Source organism: Anabas testudineus, chromosome 23 (genome assembly GCF_900324465.2).
Source record: "Anabas testudineus chromosome 23, fAnaTes1.2, whole genome shotgun sequence".
NCBI lineage: Eukaryota > Metazoa > Chordata > Actinopteri > Anabantiformes > Anabantidae > Anabas > Anabas testudineus.
In genome coordinates, this window is record NC_046631.1 from 840,989 (window position 1) to 862,736 (window position 21,748).

Consider the following 21,748-nt stretch of genomic DNA (forward strand, 5'->3'; position numbering starts at 1 on the left):
TTATTTTTGTACTAATCAGCATATTGACAACATAGGATTGCAGTTGTGCTGTCTTTCAAAGGATCTGACGACACTTAGGCACCACTGGGATTTCAAGCCAGGATCTTCTGTTTTCGAGACAGGCGCTTGACCATCTAAGACACAGCACCACTTCCATGGAGCGCCACTGACCCTCAGTCACTTTAAACACAAATTTGCCATGAAGAACATGTACAAGAGCCGTTTAAATGTGTCATAAATGTGCCAGACTCGCCTGTCGATGCAACAGAAGGACTTGGGTTTGATGTTCACAATTTCCTGGGGCAGATGAATGTGGTCCTGACCTCTCAGGGTCTCCGTATCGCTGTTAAGTTATACGTCATGTTTGTAGGTTTGGTATGTCCCTGTTGTGAAAAACATTGTTTAACGGTTTGATGCATGGTACAGCAAACCAACCTTCTCAAACTTGCTCGGGTCAGAATTTGACAAGCTATGTCAAGGCACTGCTGGGATTTGAACCCAGGATCTCCTGTTTACGAGACAGGCACTTTGACCAACTAAGCCACAGCGCCACTTTTGCAAGTGACTTGTGAATTTTCCACATGGCTAACTGCAAACACAACCTCGCACTGAAAAGGCTTATATGGGTGGTTTAAATATACCATAAATGTGCTTGACTGGACACTAGAAGGTCTTTGGTTTGATGCCCAAAAGTGCCTCGAGCAGATGAACGTGAATGCTAATGTTAATGATTTCGATAGCGATGTTACAATCTAAAGCACGTTGTCAGGTTTGGCCTCTGTGTGCATAAGACAGAACTGAACATCTCAAATCTCTGCTGGGATTTGAAAGGAGGGGGATCTCAAGATTCTAAGAGATCTGCTTTAGCAAGAAGCTACTGTTTTTCTCTTAGATCAGCACCCAAAGGAACCAAATAACACATCTCAGGCCATGGTGAGGCTGGAAATGGTCGCCAGGCCACAGGTGACCAAGCCTGGGCAAATGAACTGAACCTGTTCTTTAACAGATTTGATTCAGCCCAGCCCCCAGTCTCCATCCACACGGCCCCCTCTCCACACCTTTCTAGTCCAGGCGTCTCCTCCCAGCTGCAGCTGTTCACACCTTAGCAGCAAGCAGTCCACTCTGCCCTCCCTCCGACCACAACAAAGGGACCCCCCCAAGAACCCACAGCTCCAGACCAGCCACTGCCCACCCCCTCTGAACCAGGTTAGGAGGGACATAAGGAGGACAAAGGCCAGGAAGGCATCAGACCCTGATAACATCAGCATCAGGCTCCTCGGGGAGTGTGCACACACCCCGGGGGACCCCCTGAAGTACGTGGTGGCTACTCTTAACAATCTTTCTTTTATTTTTGTACTAATCAGCATATTGACAACATAGGATTGCAGTTGTGTTGTCTTTCAAAGGAGCTGACGACACTTAGTCACCACTGAGATTTCAAGCCAGGATCTTCTGTTTTCGAGACAGGTGCTTGACCATCTAAGACACAGCACCATTTCCATGGAGCGCCACTGACCCTCAGTATGTGCCTAACTTCAAACACAAATTTGCCATGAAGAACATGTACAAGAGCCGTTTAAATGTGTCATAAATGTGCCAGACTTGCCTGTCGATGCAACAGAAGGACTTGGGTTTGATGTTCACAATTTCCTCGGGCAGATGAATGTCGTGCTTACCTCTCAGGGTCTTCATATTTCTGTTAAGTTTATATGTCATGGTTGTAGGTTTGGTATGTCCCTGTTGTAAAACACATTGCTTAACAATTTGATGTGTGGTACAGCAAACTTGTCCTTCTCAAACTTCCTTGTGTCACAACTTGACAAACCACGTCAAGGTACTGTTGGGATTCGAATCCAAGATCTTCTGTCTACAAGACAGGTGCTTTCACCAGCTAAGCCACAGCGCCTCCTCAAGCACAAACCAAACCCCATCAAATTCCCAGAATTTACCACAATGCAAGAGAAAACGCGTCCTCATGAACAAGTCTTGTTCATAGACGGTTTAAGATTATGTCCTACATGCTGACAATGCCCATTTGTGATTGGTGCAGTAAAGTTCACAAGCTCTGCAGACTTTATTAAAGCTTTCCTCACTAACAGCTGAGTTCTGTTGGAATTTGAAGTCATGACCACCTCTTGCAAAACAGGAACTTGTACAATATTAATTTCAGAAAACAAAGCAGCCAATCACGGCTAACAAACAGTTAGGGAAAGTGCACGAAAAAGCCAGTGTAGGCACTGCTGGGATTTGAACCCAGGATCTCCTATTTACGAGACAGGCACTTTGACCAACTAAGCCACAGCGCCACTTTTGCGTGCAACTGGTGACGTTTCCATATGGCTAACTGCAAACACAACCTTGCACTGAAAAGGCTTATATGGGTGGTTTAAATAAACCATAAATGTGCTTGACTGGACACTAGAAGGTCTTTGGTTTGATGCCCAAAAGTGCCTCGAGCAGATGAACGTGAATGCTAATGTTAATGATTTCGATAGCGATGTTACAATCTAAAGCACGTTGTCAGGTTTGGCCTCTGTGTGCATAAGACAGAACTGAACATGTCAAATCTCTGCTGGGATTTGAAAGGAGGGGGATCTCAAGATTCTAAGAGATCTGCTTTAGGAAGAAGCTACTGTTTTTCTCTTAGATCAGCACCCAAAGGAACCAAATAACACATCTCAGGCCATGGTGAGGCTGGAAATGGTCGCCAGGCCACAGGTGACCAAGCCTGGGCAAATGAACTGAACCTGTTCTTTAACAGATTTGATTCAGCCCAGCCCCCAGTCTCCATCCACACGTCCCCCTCTCCACACCTTTCCAGTCCAGGGGTCTCCTCCCAGCTGCAGCTGTTCACACCTTAGCAGCAAGCAGTCCACTCTGCCCTCCCTCCGACCACAACAAAGGGACCCCCCCAAGAACCCACAGCTCCAGACCAGCCACTGCCCACCCCCCTCTGAACCAGGTTAGGAGGGACATAAGGAGGACAAAGGCGAGGAAGGCTTCAGACCCTGATAAAATCAGCATCAGGCTCCTCGGGGAGTGTGCACACCCCCTCAGGACCCCCTGAAGTACGTGGCGGCTACTCTTAACAATCTTTCTTTTATTTTTGTACTAATCAGCATATTGACAATATAGGATTGCAGTTGTGTTGTCTTTCAAAGGAGCTGACGACACTTAGTCACCACTGAGATTTCAAGCCAGGATCTTCTGTTTTCGAGACAGGCGCTTGACCATCTAAGACACAGCACCACTTCCATGGAGCGCCACTGACCCTCAGTATGTGCCTAACTTCAAACACAAATTTGCCATGAAGAACATGTACAAGAGCCGTTTAAATTTGTCATAAATGTGCCAGACTTGCCTGTCGATGCAACAGAAGGACTTGGGTTTGATGTTCACAATTTCCTCGGGCAGATGAATGTGGTCCTGACCTCTCAGGGTCTCCGTATCGCTGTTAAGTTATACGTCATGTTTGTAGGTTTGGTATGTCCCTGTTGTGAAAAACATTGCTTAACGGTTTGATGCATGGTACAGCAAACCAACCCTTCTCAAACTTGCTCGGGTCAGAATTTGACAAGCTACGTCAAGGCACTGCTGGGATTTGAACCCAGGATCTCCTGTTTACGAGACAGGCACTTTGACCAACTAAGCCACAGCGCCACTTTTGCAAGTGACTAGTGAATTTTCCACATGGCTAACTGCAAACACAACCTCGCACTGAAAAGGCTTATATGGGTGGTTTAAATATACCATAAATGTGCTTGACTGGACACTAGAAGGTCTTTGGTTTGATGCCCAAAAGTGCCTCGAGCAGATGAACGTGAATGCTAATGTTAATGATTTCGATAGCGATGTTACATTATAAAGCACATTGTCAGGTTTGGCCTCTGTGTGCATAAGACAGAACTGAACATGTCAAATCTCTGCTGGGATTTGAAAGGAGGGGGATCTCAAGATTCTAAGAGATCTGCTTTAGCAAGAAGCTACTGTTTTTCTCTTAGATCAGCACCCATAGGAACCAAATAACACATCTCAGGCCATGGTGAGGCTGGAAATGGTCGCCAGGCCACAGGTGACCAAGCCTGGGCAAATGAACTGAACCTGTTCTTTAACAGATTTGATTCAGCCCAGCCCCCAGTCTCCATCCACACGGCCCCCTCTCCACACCTTTCCAGTCCAGGCGTCTCCTCCCAGCTGCAGCTGTTCACACCTTAGCAGCAAGAAGTCCACTCTTCCCTCCCTGGGACCCCCCCAAGAACCCACAGCTCCAGACCAGCCACCGGGTTGATGTTCACAATTTCCTCGGGCAGATGCATGTCGTGCTTACCTCTCAGGGTCTTCATATTTCTGTTAAGTTTATATGTCATGGTTGTAGGTTTGGTATGTCCCTGTTGTAAAACACATTGCTTAACAATTTGATGTGTGGTACAGCAAACTTGTCCTTCTCAAACTTCCTTGTGTCACAACTTGACAAACCACGTCAAGGTACTGTTGGGATTCGAATCTAAGATCTTCTGTCTACAAGACAGGTGCTTTCACCAGCTAAGCCACAGCGCCTCTTCAAGCACAAATCAAACCCCATCAAATTCCCAGAATTTACCACAATGCAAGAGAAAACGCGTCCTCATGAACAAGTCTTGTTCATAGACGGTTTAAGATTATGTCCTACATGCTGACAATGCCCATTTGTGATTGGTGCAGTAAAGTTCACAAGCTCTGCAGACTTTATTAAAGCTTTCCTCACTAACAGCTGAGTTCTGTTGGAATTTGAAGTCATGACCACCTCTTGCAAAACAGGAACTTGTACAATATTAATTTCAGAAAACAAAGCAGCCAATCACGGCTAACAAACAGTTAGGGAAAGTGCACGAAAAAGCCAGTGTAGGCACTGCTGGGATTTGAACCCCGGATCTCCTGTTTACGAGACAGGCACTTTGACCAACTAGTCCACAGCGCCACTTTTGCGTGCAACTGGTGACGTTTCCATATGGCTAACTGCAAACACAACCTCGCACTGAAAAGGCTTATATGGGTGGTTTAAATATACCATAAATGTGCTTGACTGGACACTAGAAGGTCTTTGGCTTTAGCAAGAAGCTACAGTTTTTCTCTCAATTCAGCACCCAAAGGAACCAAATAACACATCTCAGGCCATGGTGAGGCTGGAACCTGGACCAGGTTAGGAGGGACTTAAGGAAGACAAAGGCCAGGAAGGCAACAGACCCTGATAACATCAGCATCAGGCTCCTCGGGGAGTGTGCACACCACCCGAGGACCCCCTGAAGTACGTGGCGGCTACTCTTAACAATCTTTCTTTTATTTTTGTACTAATCAGCATATTGACAACATAGGATTGCAGTTGTGCTGTCTTTCAAAGGAGCTGACGACACTTAGGCACCACTGGGATTTCAAGCCAGGATCTTCTGTTTTCGAGACAGGCGCTTGACCATCTAAGACACAGCACCACTTCCATGGAGCGCCACTGACCCTCAGTCACTTTAAACACAAATTTGCCATGAAGAACATGTACAAGAGCCGTTTAAATGTGTCATAAATGTGCCAGACTCGCCTGTCGATGCAACAGAAGGACTTGGGTTTGATGTTCACAATTTCCTGGGGCAGATGAATGTGGTCCTGACCTCTCAGGGTCTCCGTATCGCTGTTAAGTTATACGTCATGTTTGTAGGTTTGGTATGTCCCTGTTGTGAAAAACATTGCTTAGCGGTTTGATGCATGGTACAGCAAACCAACCCTTCTCAAACTTGCTCGGGTCAGAATTTGACAAGCTACGTCAAGGCACTGCTGGGATTTGAACCCAGGATCTCCTGTTTACGAGACAGGCACTTTGACCAACTAAGCCACAGCGCCACTTTTGCAAGTGACTAGTGAATTTTCCACATGGCTAACTGCAAACACAACCTCGCACTGAAAAGGCTTATATGGGTGGTTTAAATATACCATAAATGTGCTTGACTGGACACTAGAAGGTCTTTGGTTTGATGCCCAAAAGTGCCTCGAGCAGATGAACGTGAATGCTAATGTTAATGATTTCGATAGCGATGTTACATTATAAAGCACATTGTCAGGTTTGGCCTCTGTGTGCATAAGACAGAACTGAACATGTCAAATCTCTGCTGGGATTTGAAAGGAGGGGGATCTCAAGATTCTAAGAGATCTGCTTTAGCAAGAAGCTACTGTTTTTCTCTTAGATCAGCACCCATAGGAACCAAATAACACATCTCAGGCCATGGTGAGGCTGGAAATGGTCGCCAGGCCACAGGTGACCAAGCCTGGGCAAATGAACTGAACCTGTTCTTTAACAGATTTGATTCAGCCCAGCCCCCAGTCTCCATCCACACGGCCCCCTCTCCACACCTTTCCAGTCCAGGCGTCTCCTCCCAGCTGCAGCTGTTCACACCTTAGCAGCAAGAAGTCCACTCTTCCCTCCCTGGGACCCCCCCAAGAACCCACAGCTCCAGACCAGCCACCGGGTTTGATGTTCACAATTTCCTCGGGCAGATGAATGTCGTGCTTACCTCTCAGGGTCTTCATATTTCTGTTAAGTTTATATGTCATGGTTGTAGGTTTGGTATGTCCCTGTTGTAAAACACATTGCTTAACAATTTGATGTGTGGTACAGCAAACTTGTCCTTCTCAAACTTCCTTGTGTCACAACTTGACAAACCACGTCAAGGTACTGTTGGGATTCGAATCTAAGATCTTCTGTCTACAAGACAGGTGCTTTCACCAGCTAAGCCACAGCGCCTCTTCAAGCACAAACCAAACCCCATCAAATTCCCAGAATTTACCACAATGCAAGAGAAAACGCGTCCTCATGAACAAGTCTTGTTCATAGACGGTTTAAGATTATGTCCTACATGCTGACAATGCCCATTTGTGATTGGTGCAGTAAAGTTCACAAGCTCTGCAGACTTTATTAAAGCTTTCCTCACTAACAGCTGAGTTCTGTTGGAATTTGAAGTCATGACCACCTCTTGCAAAACAGGAACTTGTACAATATTAATTTCAGAAAACAAAGCAGCCAATCACGGCTAACAAACAGTTAGGGAAAGTGCACGAAAAAGCCAGTGTAGGCACTGCTGGGATTTGAACCCGGGATCTCCTGTTTACGAGACAGGCACTTTGACCAACTAGTCCACAGCGCCACTTTTGTGTGCAACTGGTGACGTTTCCATATGGCTAACTGCAAACACAACCTCGCACTGAAAAGGCTTATATGGGTGGTTTAAATATACCATAAATGTGCTTGACTGGACACTAGAAGGTCTTTGGCTTTAGCAAGAAGCTACAGTTTTTCTCTCAATTCAGCACCCAAAGGAACCAAATAACACATCTCAGGCCATGGTGAGGCTGGAACCTGGACCAGGTTAGGAGGGACTTAAGGAAGACAAAGGCCAGGAAGGCAACAGACCCTGATAACATCAGCATCAGGCTCCTCGGGGAGTGTGCACACCCCCTGAGGACCCCCTGAAGTACGTGGCGGCTACTCTTAACAATCTTTCTTTTATTTTTGTACTAATCAGCATATTGACAACATAGGATTGCAGTTGTGCTGTCTTTCAAAGGAGCTGACGACACTTAGGCACCACTGGGATTTCAAGCCAGGATCTTCTGTTTTCGAGACAGGCGCTTGACCATCTAAGACACAGCACCACTTCCATGGAGCGCCACTGACCCTCAGTCACTTTAAACACAAATTTGCCATGAAGAACATGTACAAGAGCCGTTTAAATGTGTCATAAATGTGCCAGACTCGCCTGTCGATGCAACAGAAGGACTTGGGTTTGATGTTCACAATTTCCTCGGGCAGATGAATGTGGTCCTGACCTCTCAGGGTCTCCGTATCGCTGTTAAGTTATACGTCATGTTTGTAGGTTTGGTATGTCCCTGTTGTGAAAAACATTGCTTAACGGTTTGATGCATGGTACAGCAAACCAACCCTTCTCAAACTTGCTCGGGTCAGAATTTGACAAGCTACGTCAAGGCACTGCTGGGATTTGAACCCAGGATCTCCTGTTTACGAGACAGGCACTTTGACCAACTAAGCCACAGCGCCACTTTTGCAAGTGACTAGTGAATTTTCCACATGGCTAACTGCAAACACAACCTCGCACTGAAAAGGCTTATATGGGTGGTTTAAATATACCATAAATGTGCTTGACTGGACACTAGAAGGTCTTTGGTTTGATGCCCAAAAGTGCCTCGAGCAGATGAACGTAAATGCTAATGTTAATGATTTCGATAGCGATGTTACATTATAAAGCACATTGTCAGGTTTGGCCTCTGTGTGCATAAGACAGAACTGAACATGTCAAATCTCTGCTGGGATTTGAAAGGAGGGGGATCTCAAGATTCTAAGAGATCTGCTTTAGCAAGAAGCTACTGTTTTTCTCTTAGATCAGCACCCATAGGAACCAAATAACACATCTCAGGCCATGGTGAGGCTGGAAATGGTCGCCAGGCCACAGGTGACCAAGCCTGGGCAAATGAACTGAACCTGTTCTTTAACAGATTTGATTCAGCCCAGCCCCCAGTCTCCATCCACACGGCCCCCTCTCCACACCTTTCCAGTCCAGGCGTCTCCTCCCAGCTGCAGCTGTTCACACCTTAGCAGCAAGAAGTCCACTCTTCCCTCCCTGGGACCCCCCCAAGAACCCACAGCTCCAGACCAGCCACCGGGTTTGATGTTCACAATTTCCTCGGGCAGATGAATGTCGTGCTTACCTCTCAGGGTCTTCATATTTCTGTTAAGTTTATATGTCATGGTTGTAGGTTTGGTATGTCCCTGTTGTAAAACACATTGCTTAACAATTTGATGTGTGGTACAGCAAACTTGTCCTTCTCAAACTTCCTTGTGTCACAACTTGACAAACCACGTCAAGGTACTGTTGGGATTCGAATCTAAGATCTTCTGTCTACAAGACAGGTGCTTTCACCAGCTAAGCCACAGCGCCTCTTCAAGCACAAACCAAACCCCATCAAATTCCCAGAATTTACCACAATGCAAGAGAAAACGCGTCCTCATGAACAAGTCTTGTTCATAGACGGTTTAAGATTATGTCCTACATGCTGACAATGCCCATTTGTGATTGGTGCAGTAAAGTTCACAAGCTCTGCAGACTTTATTAAAGCTTTCCTCACTAACAGCTGAGTTCTGTTGGAATTTGAAGTCATGACCACCTCTTGCAAAACAGGAACTTGTACAATATTAATTTCAGAAAACAAAGCAGCCAATCACGGCTAACAAACAGTTAGGGAAAGTGCACGAAAAAGCCAGTGTAGGCACTGCTGGGATTTGAACCCGGGATCTCCTGTTTACGAGACAGGCACTTTGACCAACTAGTCCACAGCGCCACTTTTGTGTGCAACTGGTGACGTTTCCATATGGCTAACTGCAAACACAACCTCGCACTGAAAAGGCTTATATGGGTGGTTTAAATATACCATAAATGTGCTTGACTGGACACTAGAAGGTCTTTGGCTTTAGCAAGAAGCTACAGTTTTTCTCTCAATTCAGCACCCAAAGGAACCAAATAACACATCTCAGGCCATGGTGAGGCTGGAACCTGGACCAGGTTAGGAGGGACTTAAGGAAGACAAAGGCCAGGAAGGCAACAGACCCTGATAACATCAGCATCAGGCTCCTCGGGGAGTGTGCACACCCCCTGAGGACCCCCTGAAGTACGTGGCGGCTACTCTTAACAATCTTTCTTTTATTTTTGTACTAATCAGCATATTGACAACATAGGATTGCAGTTGTGCTGTCTTTCAAAGGAGCTGACGACACTTAGGCACCACTGGGATTTCAAGCCAGGATCTTCTGTTTTCGAGACAGGCGCTTGACCATCTAAGACACAGCACCACTTCCATGGAGCGCCACTGACCCTCAGTCACTTTAAACACAAATTTGCCATGAAGAACATGTACAAGAGCCGTTTAAATGTGTCATAAATGTGCCAGACTCGCCTGTCGATGCAACAGAAGGACTTGGGTTTGATGTTCACAATTTCCTCGGGCAGATGAATGTGGTCCTGACCTCTCAGGGTCTCCGTATCGCTGTTAAGTTATACGTCATGTTTGTAGGTTTGGTATGTCCCTGTTGTGAAAAACATTGCTTAACGGTTTGATGCATGGTACAGCAAACCAACCCTTCTCAAACTTGCTCGGGTCAGAATTTGACAAGCTACGTCAAGGCACTGCTGGGATTTGAACCCAGGATCTCCTGTTTACGAGACAGGCACTTTGACCAACTAAGCCACAGCGCCACTTTTGCAAGTGACTAGTGAATTTTCCACATGGCTAACTGCAAACACAACCTCGCACTGAAAAGGCTTATATGGGTGGTTTAAATATACCATAAATGTGCTTGACTGGACACTAGAAGGTCTTTGGTTTGATGCCCAAAAGTGCCTCGAGCAGATGAACGTAAATGCTAATGTTAATGATTTCGATAGCGATGTTACATTATAAAGCACATTGTCAGGTTTGGCCTCTGTGTGCATAAGACAGAACTGAACATGTCAAATCTCTGCTGGGATTTGAAAGGAGGGGGATCTCAAGATTCTAAGAGATCTGCTTTAGCAAGAAGCTACTGTTTTTCTCTTAGATCAGCACCCATAGGAACCAAATAACACATCTCAGGCCATGGTGAGGCTGGAAATGGTCGCCAGGCCACAGGTGACCAAGCCTGGGCAAATGAACTGAACCTGTTCTTTAACAGATTTGATTCAGCCCAGCCCCCAGTCTCCATCCACACGGCCCCCTCTCCACACCTTTCCAGTCCAGGCGTCTCCTCCCAGCTGCAGCTGTTCACACCTTAGCAGCAAGAAGTCCACTCTTCCCTCCCTGGGACCCCCCCAAGAACCCACAGCTCCAGACCAGCCACCGGGTTTGATGTTCACAATTTCCTCGGGCAGATGAATGTCGTGCTTACCTCTCAGGGTCTTCATATTTCTGTTAAGTTTATATGTCATGGTTGTAGGTTTGGTATGTCCCTGTTGTAAAACACATTGCTTAACAATTTGATGTGTGGTACAGCAAACTTGTCCTTCTCAAACTTCCTTGTGTCACAACTTGACAAACCACGTCAAGGTACTGTTGGGATTCGAATCCAAGATCTTCTGACTACAAGACAGGTGCTTTCACCAGCTAAGCCACAGCGCCTCTTCAAGCACAAACCAAACCCCATCAAATTCCCAGAATTTACCACAATGCAAGAGAAAACGCGTCCTCATGAACAAGTCTTGTTCATAGACGGTTTAAGATTATGTCCTACATGCTGACAATGCCCATTTGTGATTGGTGCAGTAAAGTTCACAAGCTCTGCAGACTTTATTAAAGCTTTCCTCACTAACAGCTGAGTTCTGTTGGAATTTGAAGTCATGACCACCTCTTGCAAAACAGGAACTTGTACAATATTAATTTCAGAAAACAAAGCAGCCAATCACGGCTAACAAACAGTCAGGGAAAGTGCACGAAAAAACCAGTGTAGGCACTGCTGGGATTTGAACCCAGGATCTCCTGTTTACGAGACAGGCACTTTGACCAACTAAGCCACAGCGCCACTTTTGCGTGCAACTGGTGACGTTTCCATATGGCTAACTGCAAACACAACCTTGCACTGAAAAGGCTTATATGGGTGGTTTAAATATACCATAAATGTGCTTGACTGGACACTAGAAGGTCTTTGGTTTGATGCCCAAAAGTGCCTCGAGCAGATGAACGTGAATGCTAATGTTAATGATTTCGATAGCGATGTTACAATCTAAAGCACGTTGTCAGGTTTGGCCTCTGTGTGCATAAGACAGAACTGAACATGTCAAATCTCTGCTGGGATTTGAAAGGAGGGGGATCTCAAGATTCTAAGAGATCTGCTTTAGCAAGAAGCTACTGTTTTTCTCTTAGATCAGCACCCAAAGGAACCAAATAACACATCTCAGGCCATGGTGAGGCTGGAAATGGTCGCCAGGCCACAGGTGACCAAGCCTGGGCAAATGAACTGAACCTGTTCTTTAACAGATTTGATTCAGCCCAGCCCCCAGTCTCCATCCACACGGCCCCCTCTCCACACCTTTCTAGTCCAGGCGTCTCCTCCCAGCTGCAGCTGTTCACACCTTAGCAGCAAGCAGTCCACTCTGCCCTCCCTCCGACCACAACAAAGGGACCCCCCCAAGAACCCACAGCTCCAGACCAGCCACTGCCCACCCCCCTCTGAACCAGGTTAGGAGGGACATAAGGAGGACAAAGGCCAGGAAGGCATCAGACCCTGATAACATCAGCATCAGGCTCCTCGGGGAGTGTGCACACACCCCGGGGGACCCCCTGAAGTACGTGGCGGCTACTCTTAACAATCTTTCTTTTATTTTTGTACTAATCAGCATATTGACAACATAGGATTGCAGTTGTGTTGTCTTTCAAAGGAGCTGACGACACTTAGTCACCACTGAGATTTCAAGCCAGGATCTTCTGTTTTCGAGACAGGTGCTTGACCATCTAAGACACAGCACCATTTCCATGGAGCGCCACTGACCCTCAGTATGTGCCTAACTTCAAACACAAATTTGCCATGAAGAACATGTACAAGAGCCGTTTAAATGTGTCATAAATGTGCCAGACTTGCCTGTCGATGCAACAGAAGGACTTGGGTTTGATGTTCACAATTTCCTCGGGCAGATGAATGTGGTCCTGACCTCTCAGGGTCTCCGTATCGCTGTTAAGTTATACGTCATGTTTGTAGGTTTGGTATGTCCCTGTTGTGAAAAACATTGCTTAACGGTTTGATGCGTGGTACAGCAAACTAACCCTTCTCAAACTTGCTCAGGTCAGAATTTGACAAGCTACGTCAAGGCACTGCTGGGATTTGAACCCAGGATCTCCTGTTTACGAGACAGGCACTTTGACCAACTAAGCCACAGCGCCACATTTGCAAGTGACTAGTGAATTTTCCACATGGCTAACTGCAAACACAACCTCGCACTGAAAAGGCTTATATGGGTGGTTTAAATATACCATAAATGTGCTTGACTGGACACTAGAAGGTCTTTGGTTTGATGCCCAAAAGTGCCTCGAGCAGATGAACGTAAATGCTAATGTTAATGATTTCGATAGCGATGTTACATTATAAAGCACATTGTCAGGTTTGGCCTCTGTGTGCATAAGACAGAACTGAACATGTCAAATCTCTGCTGGGATTTGAAAGGAGGGGGATCTCAAGATTCTAAGAGATCTGCTTTAGCAAGAAGCTACTGTTTTTCTCTTAGATCAGCACCCATAGGAACCAAATAACACATCTCAGGCCATGGTGAGGCTGGAAATGGTCGCCAGGCCACAGGTGACCAAGCCTGGGCAAATGAACTGAACCTGTTCTTTAACAGATTTGATTCAGCCCAGCCCCCAGTCTCCATCCACACGGCCCCCTCTCCACACCTTTCCAGTCCAGGCGTCTCCTCCCAGCTGCAGCTGTTCACACCTTAGCAGCAAGCAGTCCACTCTGCCCTCCCTCTGACCACAACAAAGGGACCCCCCCAAGAACCCACAGCTCCAGACCAGCCACTGCCCACCCCCCTCTGAACCAGGTTAGGAGGGACATAAGGAAGACAAAGGCCAGGAAGGCAACAGACCCTGATAACATCAGCATCAGGCTCCTCGGGGAGTGTGCACACCCCCTGAGGACCCCCTGAAGTACGTGGCGGCTACTCTTAACAATCTTTCTTTTATTTTTGTACTAATCAGCATATTGACAACATAGGATTGCAGTTGTGTTGTCTTTCAAAGGAGCTGACGACACTTAGTCACCACTGAGATTTCGAGGCAGGATCTTCTGTTTTCGAGACAGGCGCTTGACCATCTAAGACACAGCACCACTTCCATGGAGCGCCACTGACCCTCAGTATGTGCCTAACTTCAAACACAAATTTGCCATGAAGAACATGTACAAGAGTTGTTTAAATGTGTCATAAATGTGCCAGACTTGCCTGTCGATGCAACAGAAGGACTTGGGTTTAATGTTCACAATTTCCTCGGGCAGATGAATGTGGTCCTGACCTCTCAGGGTCTCCGTATCGCTGTTAAGTTATACGTCATGTTTGTAGGTTTGGTATGTCCCTGTTGTAAAACATGCTGCTTATCAATTTGATGTGTGGTACAGCAAACTTGACCTTCTCAAACTTCCTTGTGTCACAGCTTGACAAGCCACGTCAAGGAACTGTTGGGATTCGAACCCAAGATCTCCTGTCTACAAGACAGGTGCTTTCACCAGCTAAGCCACAGCGCCTCCTCAAGCACAAACCAAACCCCATCAAATTCCCAGAATTTACCACAATGCAAGAGAAAACTTGTCCTCATAAACAAGTCTTGTTCATTGACGGTTTAAGATTATGTCCTACATGCTGACAATGCCCATTTGTGATTGGTGTAGTAAAGTTCACAAGTTCTGCAGACTTTATTAAAGATTTCCTCACTAACAGCTGAGTTCTGTTGGAATTTGAAGTCATGACCGCCTCTTGCAAAACAGGAACTTGTACAATATTAATTTCAGAAAACAAAGCAGCCAATGACGGGTAACAAACAGTTAGTGAAAGTGCACGAAAAAGCCGGTGAAGGTACTGCTGGGATTTGAACCCGGGATCTCCTGTTTACAAAAGAGGCACTTTGACCAACTAGTCCACAGCGCCACTTTTGCATGCAACTGGTGATGTTTCCAAAAGACTAACTGCAAACACAACCTCGCACTGAAAAGGCTTATATGGGTGGTTTAAATATACCATAAATGTGCTTGACTGGACACTAGAAGGTCTTTGGCTTTAGCAAGAAGCTACAGTTTTTCTCTCAATTCAGCACCCAAAGGAACCAAATAACACATCTCAGGCCATGGTGAGGCTGGAACCTGGACCAGGTTAGGAGGGACTTAAGGAAGACAAAGGCCAGGAAGGCAACAGACCCTGATAACATCAGCATCAGGCTCCTCGGGGAGTGTGCACACCCCCTGAGGACCCCCTGAAGTACGTGGCGGCTACTCTTAACAATCTTTCTTTTATTTTTGTACTAATCAGCATATTGACAACATAGGATTGCAGTTGTGCTGTCTTTCAAAGGAGCTGACGACACTTAGGCACCACTGGGATTTCAAGCCAGGATCTTCTGTTTTCGAGACAGGCGCTTGACCATCTAAGACACAGCACCACTTCCATGGAGCGCCACTGACCCTCAGTCACTTTAAACACAAATTTGCCATGAAGAACATGTACAAGAGCCGTTTAAATGTGTCATAAATGTGCCAGACTCGCCTGTCGATGCAACAGAAGGACTTGGGTTTGATGTTCACAATTTCCTCGGGCAGATGAATGTGGTCCTGACCTCTCAGGGTCTCCGTATCGCTGTTAAGTTATACGTCATGTTTGTAGGTTTGGTATGTCCCTGTTGTGAAAAACATTGCTTAACGGTTTGATGCGTGGTACAGCAAACCAACCCTTCTCAAACTTGCTCGGGTCAGAATTTGACAAGCTACGTCAAGGCACTGCTGGGATTTGAACCCAGGATCTCCTGTTTACGAGACAGGCACTTTGACCAACTAAGCCACAGTGCCACTTTTGCAAGTGACTTGTGAATTTTCCACATGGCTAACTGCAAACACAACCTCGCACTGAAAAGGCTTATATGGGTGGTTTAAATATACCATAAATGTGCTTGACTGGACACTAGAAGGTCTTTGGTTTGATGCCCAAAAGTGCCTCGAGCAGATGAACGTGAATGCTAATGTTAATGATTTCGATAGCGATGTTACAATCTAAAGCACGTTGTCAGGTTTGGCCTCTGTGTGCATAAGACAGAACTGAACATCTCAAATCTCTGCCTGGATTTGAAAGGAGGGGGATCTCAAGATTCTAAGAGATCTGCTTTAGCAAGAAGCTACTGTTTTTCTCTTAGATCAGCACCCAAAGGAACCAAATAACACATCTCAGGCCATGGTGAGGCTGGAAATGGTCGCCAGGCCACAGGTGACCAAGCCTGGGCAAATGAACTGAACCTGTTCTTTAACAGATTTGATTCAGCCCAGCCCCCAGTCTCCATCCACACGGCCCCCTCTCCACACCTTTCCAGTCCAGGCGTCTCCTCCCAGCTGCAGCTGTTCACACCTTAGCAGCAAGAAGTCCACTCTGCCCTCCCTGGGACCCCCCCAAGAACCCACAGCTCCAGACCAGCCACCGGGTTTGATGTTCACAATTTCCTCGGGCAGATGAATGTCGCGCTTACCTCTCAGGGTCTTCATATTTCTGTTAAGTTTATATGTCATGGTTGTAGGTTTGGTATGTCCCTGTTGTAAAACACATTGCTTAACAATTTGATGTGTGGTACAGCAAACTTGTCCTTCTCAAACTTCCTTGTGTCACAACTTGACAAACCACGTCAAGGTACTGTTGAGATTCGAATCCAAGATCTTCTGTCTACAAGACACGTGCTTTCACCAGCTAAGCCACAGCGCCTCTTCAAGCACAAACCAAACCCCATCAAATTCCCAGAATTTACCACAATGCAAGAGAAAACGCGTCCTCATGAACAAGTCTTGTTCATAGACGGTTTAAGATTATGTCCTACATGCTGACAATGCCCATTTGTGATTGGTGCAGTAAAGTTCACAAGCTCTGCAGACTTTATTAAAGCTTTCCTCAATAACAGCTGAGTTCTGTTGGAATTTGAAGTCATGACCACCTCTTGCAAAACAGGAACTTGTACAATATTAATTTCAGAAAACAAAGCAGCCAATCACGGCTAACAAACAGTTAGGGAAAGTGCACGAAAAAGCCGGTGAAGGCACTGCTGGGATTTGAACCCAGGATCTCCTGTTTACGAGACAGGCACTTTGACCAACTAAGCCACAGCGCCACATTTGTGTGCAATTGGTGACGTTTCCATATGGCTAACTGCAAACACAACCTTGCACTGAAAAGGCTTATATGGGTGGTTTAAATATACCATAAATGTGCTTGACTGGACACTAGAAGGTCTTTGGTTTGATGCCCAAAAGTGCCTCAAACAGATGAACGTGAATGCTAATGTTAATGATTTCGATAGCGATGTTACAATCTAAAGCACGTTGTCAGGTTTGGCCTCTGTGTGCATAAGACAGAACTGAACATGTCAAATCTCTGCTGGGATTTGAAAGGAGGGGGATCTCAAGATTCTAAGAGATCTGCTTTAGCAAGAAGCTACTGCTTTTCTCTTAGATCAGCACCCAAAGGAACCAAATAACACATCTCAGGCCATGGTGAGGCTGGAAATGGTCGCCAGGCCACAGGTGACCAAGCCTGGGCAAATGAACTGAACCTGTTCTTTAACAGATTTGATTCTGCCCAGCCCCCAGTCTCCATCCACACGGCCCCCTCTCCACACCTTTCCAGTCCAGGCGTCTCCTCCCAGCTGCAGCTGTTCACACCTTAGCAGCAAGCAGTCCACTCTGCCCTCCCTCCGACCACAACTAAGGGACCCCCCCAAGAACCCACAGCTCCAGACCAGCCACTGCCCACCCCCCTCTGAACCAGGTTAGGAGGGACATAAGGAGGACAAAGGCCAGGAAGGCATCAGACCCTGATAACATCAGCATCAGGCTCCTCGGGGAGTGTGCACACACCCCGGGGGACCCCCTGAAGTACGTGGCGGCTACTCTTAACAATCTTTCTTTTATTTTTGTACTAATCAGCATATTGACAACATAGGATTGCAGTTGTGTTGTCTTTCAAAGGAGCTGACGACACTTAGTCACCACTGAGATTTCAAGCCAGGATCTTCTGTTTTCGAGACAGGTGCTTGACCATCTAAGACACAGCACCATTTCCATGGAGCGCCACTGACCCTCAGTATGTGCCTAACTTCAAACACAAATTTGCCATGAAGAACATGTACAAGAGCCGTTTAAATGTGTCATAAATGTGCCAGACTTGCCTGTCGATGCAACAGAAGGACTTGGGTTTGATGTTCACAATTTCCTCGGGCAGATGAATGTGGTCCTGACCTCTCAGGGTCTCCGTATCGCTGTTAAGTTATACGTCATGTTTGTAGGTTTGGTATGTCCCTGTTGTGAAAAACATTGCTTAACTGTTTGATGCGTGGTACAGCAAACTAACCCTTCTCAAACTTGCTCAGGTCAGAATTTGACAAGCTACGTTTAGGCACTGCTGGGATTTGAACCCAGGATCTCCTGTTTACGAGACAGGCACTTTGACCAACTAAGCCACAGCGCCACATTTGCAAGTGACTAGTGAATTTTCCACATGGCTAACTGCAAACACAACCTCGCACTGAAAAGGCTTATATGGGTGGTTTAAATATACCATAAATGTGCTTGACTGGACACTAGAAGGTCTTTGGTTTGATGCCCAAAAGTGCCTCGAGCAGATGAACGTAAATGCTAATGTTAATGATTTCGATAGCGATGTTACATTATAAAGCACATTGTCAGGTTTGGCCTCTGTGTGCATAAGACAGAACTGAACATGTCAAATCTCTGCTGGGATTTGAAAGGAGGGGGATCTCAAGATTCTAAGAGATCTGCTTTAGCAAGAAGCTACTGTTTTTCTCTTAGATCAGCACCCATAGGAACCAAATAACACATCTCAGGCCATGGTGAGGCTGGAAATGGTCGCCAGGCCACAGGTGACCAAGCCTGGGCAAATGAACTGAACCTGTTCTTTAACAGATTTGATTCAGCCCAGCCCCCAGTCTCCATCCACACGGCCCCCTCTCCACACCTTTCCAGTCCAGGCGTCTCCTCCCAGCTGCAGCTGTTCACACCTTAGCAGCAAGCAGTCCACTCTGCCCTCCCTCTGACCGCAACAAAGGGACCCCCCCCAAGAACCCACAGCTCCAGACCAGCCACTGCCCACCCCCCTCTGAACCAGGTTAGGAGGGACATAAGGAGGACAAAGGCCAGGAAGGCATCAGACCCTGATAACATCAGCATCAGGCTCCTCGGGGAGTGTGCACACACCCCGGGGGACCCCCTGAAGTACGTGGCGGCTACTCTTAACAATCTTTCTTTTATTTTTGTACTAATCAGCATATTGACAACATAGGATTGCAGTTGTGTTGTCTTTCAAAGGAGCTGACGACACTTAGTCACCACTGAGATTTCGAGGCAGGATCTTCTGTTTTCGAGACAGGTGCTTGACCATCTAAGACACAGCACCACTTCCATGGAGCGCCACTGACCCTCAGTATGTGCCTAACTTCAAACACAAATTTGCCATGAAGAACATGTACAAGAGTTGTTTAAATGTGTCATAAATGTGCCAGACTTGCCTGTCGATGCAACAGAAGGACTTGGGTTTAATGTTCACAATTTCCTCGGGCAGATGAATGTGGTCCTGACCTCTCAGGGTCTCCGTATCGCTGTTAAGTTATACGTCATGTTTGTAGGTTTGGTATGTCCCTGTTGTAAAACATGCTGCTTATCAATTTGATGTGTGGTACAGCAAACTTGACCTTCTCAAACTTCCTTGTGTCACAGCTTGACAAGCCACGTCAAGGAACTGTTGGGATTCGAACCCAAGATCTCCTGTCTACAAGACAGGTGCTTTCACCAGCTAAGCCACAGCGCCTCCTCAAGCACAAACCAAACCCCATCAAATTCCCAGAATTTACCACAATGCAAGAGAAAACTTGTCCTCATAAACAAGTCTTGTTCATTGACGGTTTAAGATTATGTCCTACATGCTGACAATGCCCATTTGTGATTGGTGTAGTAAAGTTCACAAGTTCTGCAGACTTTATTAAAGATTTCCTCACTAACAGCTGAGTTCTGTTGGAATTTGAAGTCATGACCGCCTCTTGCAAAACAGGAACTTGTACAATATTAATTTCAGAAAACAAAGCAGCCAATGACGGGTAACAAACAGTTAGTGAAAGTGCACGAAAAAGCCGGTGAAGGTACTGCTGGGATTTGAACCCGGGATCTCCTGTTTACAAAAGAGGCACTTTGACCAACTAGTCCACAGCGCCACTTTTGCATGCAACTGGTGATGTTTCCAAAAGACTAACTGCAAACACAACCTCGCACTGAAAAGGCTTATATGGGTGGTTTAAATATACCATAAATGTGCTTGACTGGACACTAGAAGGTCTTTGGCTTTAGCAAGAAGCTACAGTTTTTCTCTCAATTCAGCACCCAAAGGAACCAAATAACACATCTCAGGCCATGGTGAGGCTGGAACCTGGACCAGGTTAGGAGGGACTTAAGGAAGACAAAGGCCAGGAAGGCAACAGACCCTGATAACATCAGCATCAGGCTCCTCGGGGAGTGTGCACACCCCCTGAGGACCCCCTGAAGTACGTGGCGGCTACTCTTAACAATCTTTCTTTTATTTTTGTACTAATCAGCATATTGACAACATAGGATTGCAGTTGTGCTGTCTTTCAAAGGAGCTGACGACACTTAGGCACCACTGGGATTTCAAGCCAGGATCTTCTGTTTTCGAGACAGGCGCTTGACCATCTAAGACACAGCACCACTTCCATGGAGCGCCACTGACCCTCAGTCACTTTAAACACAAATTTGCCATGAAGAACATGTACAAGAGCCGTTTAAATGTGTCATAAATGTGCCAGACTCGCCTGTCGATGCAACAGAAGGACTTGGGTTTGATGTTCACAATTTCCTCGGGCAGATGAATGTGGTCCTGACCTCTCAGGGTCTCCGTATCGCTGTTAAGTTATACGTCATGTTTGTAGGTTTGGTATGTCCCTGTTGTGAAAAACATTGTTTAACGGTTTGATGCATGGTACAGCAAACCAACCCTTCTCAAACTTGCTCGGGTCAGAATTTGACAAGCTACGTCAAGGCACTGCTGGGATTTGAACCCAGGATCTCCTGTTTACGAGACAGGCACTTTGACCAACTAAGCCACAGCGCCACTTTTGCAAGTGACTTGTGAATTTTCCACATGGCTAACTGCAAACACAACCTCGCACTGAAAAGGCTTATATGGGTGGTTTAAATATACCATAAATGTGCTTGACTGGACACTAGAAGGTCTTTGGTTTGATGCCCAAAAGTGCCTCGAGCAGATGAACGTGAATGCTAATGTTAATGATTTCGATAGCGATGTTACAATCTAAAGCACGTTGTCAGGTTTGGCCTCTGTGTGCATAAGACAGAACTGAACATCTCAAATCTCTGCTGGGATTTGAAAGGAGGGGGATCTCAAGATTCTAAGAGATCTGCTTTAGCAAGAAGCTACTGTTTTTCTCTTAGATCAGCACCCAAAGGAACCAAATAACACATCTCAGGCCATGGTGAGGCTGGAAATGGTCGCCAGGCCACAGGTGACCAAGCCTGGGCAAATGAACTGAACCTGTTCTTTAACAGATTTGATTCAGCCCAGCCCCCAGTCTCCATCCACACGGCCCCCTCTCCACACCTTTCCAGTCCAGGCGTCTCCTCCCAGCTGCAGCTGTTCACACCTTAGCAGCAAGAAGTCCACTCTGCCCTCCCTGGGACCCCCCCAAGAACCCACAGCTCCAGACCAGCCACCGGGTTTGATGTTCACAATTTCCTCGGGCAGATGAATGTCGCGCTTACCTCTCAGGGTCTTCATATTTCTGTTAAGTTTATATGTCATGGTTGTAGGTTTGGTATGTCCCTGTTGTAAAACACATTGCTTAACAATTTGATGTGTGGTACAGCAAACTTGTCCTTCTCAAACTTCCTTGTGTCACAACTTGACAAACCACGTCA

General features: G+C 46.3%; 17 non-coding genes across 17 annotated transcripts; all 17 read right to left on the bottom strand.

Moving 5' to 3' along the window:
- Positions 1-477: 477 nt before the first annotated feature.
- trnat-cgu lies at positions 478-551 on the bottom strand. The gene has a single exon. It is a non-coding gene; the product is annotated as a tRNA-Thr (tRNA).
- Positions 552-2,232: 1,681 nt separating this feature from the next.
- Positions 2,233-2,306, bottom strand: trnat-cgu. The gene has a single exon. It is a non-coding gene; the product is annotated as a tRNA-Thr (tRNA).
- Positions 2,307-3,586: 1,280 nt separating this feature from the next.
- Positions 3,587-3,660, bottom strand: trnat-cgu. Its single transcript has one exon. It is a non-coding gene; the product is annotated as a tRNA-Thr (tRNA).
- Positions 3,661-4,883: 1,223 nt separating this feature from the next.
- On the bottom strand, positions 4,884-4,957 carry trnat-cgu. Its single transcript has one exon. It is a non-coding gene; the product is annotated as a tRNA-Thr (tRNA).
- An 837-nt stretch (positions 4,958-5,794) lies between these two features.
- trnat-cgu lies at positions 5,795-5,868 on the bottom strand. Its single transcript has one exon. It is a non-coding gene; the product is annotated as a tRNA-Thr (tRNA).
- A 1,224-nt stretch (positions 5,869-7,092) lies between these two features.
- Positions 7,093-7,166, bottom strand: trnat-cgu. Its single transcript has one exon. It is a non-coding gene; the product is annotated as a tRNA-Thr (tRNA).
- Positions 7,167-8,003: 837 nt separating this feature from the next.
- trnat-cgu lies at positions 8,004-8,077 on the bottom strand. The gene has a single exon. It is a non-coding gene; the product is annotated as a tRNA-Thr (tRNA).
- Positions 8,078-9,301: 1,224 nt separating this feature from the next.
- On the bottom strand, positions 9,302-9,375 carry trnat-cgu. Its single transcript has one exon. It is a non-coding gene; the product is annotated as a tRNA-Thr (tRNA).
- Positions 9,376-10,212: 837 nt separating this feature from the next.
- On the bottom strand, positions 10,213-10,286 carry trnat-cgu. Its single transcript has one exon. It is a non-coding gene; the product is annotated as a tRNA-Thr (tRNA).
- A 1,224-nt stretch (positions 10,287-11,510) lies between these two features.
- trnat-cgu lies at positions 11,511-11,584 on the bottom strand. The gene has a single exon. It is a non-coding gene; the product is annotated as a tRNA-Thr (tRNA).
- Positions 11,585-12,865: 1,281 nt separating this feature from the next.
- On the bottom strand, positions 12,866-12,939 carry trnat-cgu. Its single transcript has one exon. It is a non-coding gene; the product is annotated as a tRNA-Thr (tRNA).
- Positions 12,940-14,219: 1,280 nt separating this feature from the next.
- Positions 14,220-14,293, bottom strand: trnat-ugu. Its single transcript has one exon. It is a non-coding gene; the product is annotated as a tRNA-Thr (tRNA).
- A 1,237-nt stretch (positions 14,294-15,530) lies between these two features.
- trnat-cgu lies at positions 15,531-15,604 on the bottom strand. Its single transcript has one exon. It is a non-coding gene; the product is annotated as a tRNA-Thr (tRNA).
- A 1,224-nt stretch (positions 15,605-16,828) lies between these two features.
- On the bottom strand, positions 16,829-16,902 carry trnat-cgu. The gene has a single exon. It is a non-coding gene; the product is annotated as a tRNA-Thr (tRNA).
- A 1,281-nt stretch (positions 16,903-18,183) lies between these two features.
- Positions 18,184-18,257, bottom strand: trnat-cgu. Its single transcript has one exon. It is a non-coding gene; the product is annotated as a tRNA-Thr (tRNA).
- Positions 18,258-19,539: 1,282 nt separating this feature from the next.
- On the bottom strand, positions 19,540-19,613 carry trnat-ugu. Its single transcript has one exon. It is a non-coding gene; the product is annotated as a tRNA-Thr (tRNA).
- A 1,237-nt stretch (positions 19,614-20,850) lies between these two features.
- trnat-cgu lies at positions 20,851-20,924 on the bottom strand. Its single transcript has one exon. It is a non-coding gene; the product is annotated as a tRNA-Thr (tRNA).
- Positions 20,925-21,748: the final 824 nt, after the last annotated feature.